Source organism: Rhinatrema bivittatum, unplaced genomic scaffold (assembly GCF_901001135.1).
Source record: "Rhinatrema bivittatum unplaced genomic scaffold, aRhiBiv1.1, whole genome shotgun sequence".
In the NCBI taxonomy this organism is placed as follows: Eukaryota; Metazoa; Chordata; class Amphibia; order Gymnophiona; family Rhinatrematidae; genus Rhinatrema; species Rhinatrema bivittatum.
The window spans coordinates 43,745-46,478 of NW_021821005.1; positions in this window are offsets into that span (position 1 = coordinate 43,745).

A 2,734-nucleotide genomic window follows, 5' to 3' on the forward strand; every position below is an offset into this window, starting at 1 on the left:
GAGGGAACGGGCAACGCGCGCAGGGCTCGGCGCGCGCAAGGGGGTGCACAAATTTTATAAGATACGCGCGGCTAAGCGCGTATCTTATAAAATCCGGCATACTTTTGTTTGATGCGCGAACAAAAGTACACACGGGCGTACATTTATAAAATCTACCCCTTAGTGTAGCAATGGCTTTTTTCTGGCAGCTCTACCATGCAGCCCATTTTTGTTCAAGTATTTCCTTATTGTGCATGCTAAAACACTCACACCACTTTGTTTCAGAGAAGCCTTTATTTTAGTAGATGTTGCTTGTGGGTTTTTCTTTGCATCCCAACATATTTTCCTGGTAGTTGTGTCTGAAATCTTTCTTGGTCTGGCTTGGTATTAACCAAATCCATAATTATCCACTTCTTGATCAGAGTTTGAACCATACTGATTGGCATTTTAAAATCTTTGGATATCTTTTTATATCCTTTTCCTGATTTATAACTTTGAACTAATTTTGCATTGACACTTTTTTTTCTTTCCCTGTTTTTCAGTAATCACCAAAGTCAGTGCAGCCCTGGATGAAATGTGCAAGGGTTCTCAAGAGCTAAGAAACTCATTGACTATTTATACAAAATTATAATCAAACAAGACACAGGTGTGGATCTCTACCCTTCATTGCCGTCTCAACCAGTGTGTGTCAACTTGAGTGTATATTATCAGCCCAAACATTCAAGGGTATGTACACCTTTGAACAGGACCATTTTATTATTTCTTTTATTGCAATGATTTAATGATTGTGCTATTATGTCATGAATAGCATAGTTTTAATTTGAATCACATTAAAAATAGCAGGCATATTTTGTCTGATCACTCATGTTTTCTTAAAATGCTATACATTTTACAAATTTGGTGTACCATTAATCTCAAATATTTGCTCATAGCTGATCACAACAAGGTAAAGTACATCAACAGAAAGCAGTAAATATATAATACAAAAGATAAACAAGTCATTAAAATAAAATATTACATCCTAGGCAAAACATAAATCAAAAGCAGAACATAAAATTAAATGTAACAGTGTTGATCCCAACACTGGTGACAACCAGGAGTACAGAGTTAATCAAGAATTTAAAAACCACCAATAAGAATATTAGATTAAAATTATCCCTGATAGAAAACATTGGTAATTGAGCACAGTGAATACATCTTTTCAAAAGTAAAATTTACAGTGAATGTATGTTACTCACAAGTGAGCCAGAAGTAGTTCTAACCCATGATTTTAAAATATCAGTCAAGGATTTCCATTGTTAAATGAAACTCTTGAAGCTCTAATTACTGATTCTTGTTATAGACAGAAAATTTTTGAAATTATTAAATAAGATCCTTAAATATTTGAAATAACATGAAAGTACAAATTATGGGGATTGCAGTTGAATGGCATTATTTTAATGTTTAAAAGAGGTTTTATAATGCTTTTAAAAGATACTATTTTAGCTACTTTGGTCTTCAACATTTCTATTTCTATTTTAGTTTTCTACCCTGCCTTTTCAATCAAAAAGACAGCTCAAAACCATTTATAATAGATCAGTATTAAACGGGTGCTATTCAATAATTGATAAACACTACAACAATTTTAATAATAATGTATTATGAAATGTTTATATCTCAAAATAGGAGTCCAAGACAAAACAGAATTTTAAAGTCACACTGTGGATTTCTGGAAAATTGTACTTCCTCTGTTTTTTTTGGGGGGGAGGGGTCTTTCCTGTTTTGTAAAAGGCCAACTTGCCAAGTCTTATTCCTTGATCTTTAAAGAGAGTTTGTTCCTTGACAAAAGAGTCTATTATTCATTTGGCAATTCCAATCATTCATCTTCTTGTTCTAGGCACAGATAGAGTTTTTATGTTTATTTTTTCAGTGTCAACTAAGTTTGCTTTTAATAAAAGCAATTTCATAAACGAAACATCCTGGTTTAAAGAGCAAGATCATATGACCTCACAATAGGCTTTGTCACACTTCATTGATTTATTGCTCAGACTAGACTATTCTAGCCAACCATTACTTTATCTTTCATTTAAAAATATTACTAGAAAAAGAAATAGACCTTTTACAGTGGATTCATAAGCAGCCTCTCCTGGTTATAATGTAAAATAAATCATCTGTATTTCTTTATGGTGTAAGATTCTAGTATTTAGGGGGTCATTTATTAAACCGCAGTACTGAGTACTGCAACTCAGTAAACCCATCAATATTTTCCTCTGTGTAAAATACCATGGGGGAAAATGCCGCAGCTTAGTAGCCCCTATAAATTCTGCGTGAAGTTGGCCCTACATCCTGGGCAGCCATCTTATTAATGGTACCAATCAGCCTGAAGCCCCCCCCCCCCCACCCAACCCAAAGTGTGCAAAACTCTGGGGGTCTTGTGAAACCCCTGTCTCATCCCCTGCTATCCCTAAAGGAGTCCCAGGTGCACAAAAGCAAAAAGCAAAAGAATAGAGAGTAGCAGTGCTGCATGCTCCTCCATCTCCCAAGTCCCACCCGTTTTTCTGAAATCCAGGCACCCCAGGTTTTCAAACCACCCCTCAGGCAACCACCTTCCTAGTCATACCTTTATTAATTGTTATATAATAAAATATTTATAGGCCTTGCTTTAAGTGGCTAACATCAGAAGATACAAAATAGACATTGAAACCAAGGGCAGACAATCAGCTGGAAAGCAAAAGACAGCAGAACCTGCTAACAAATTATAACAAAGTAGCAAGTA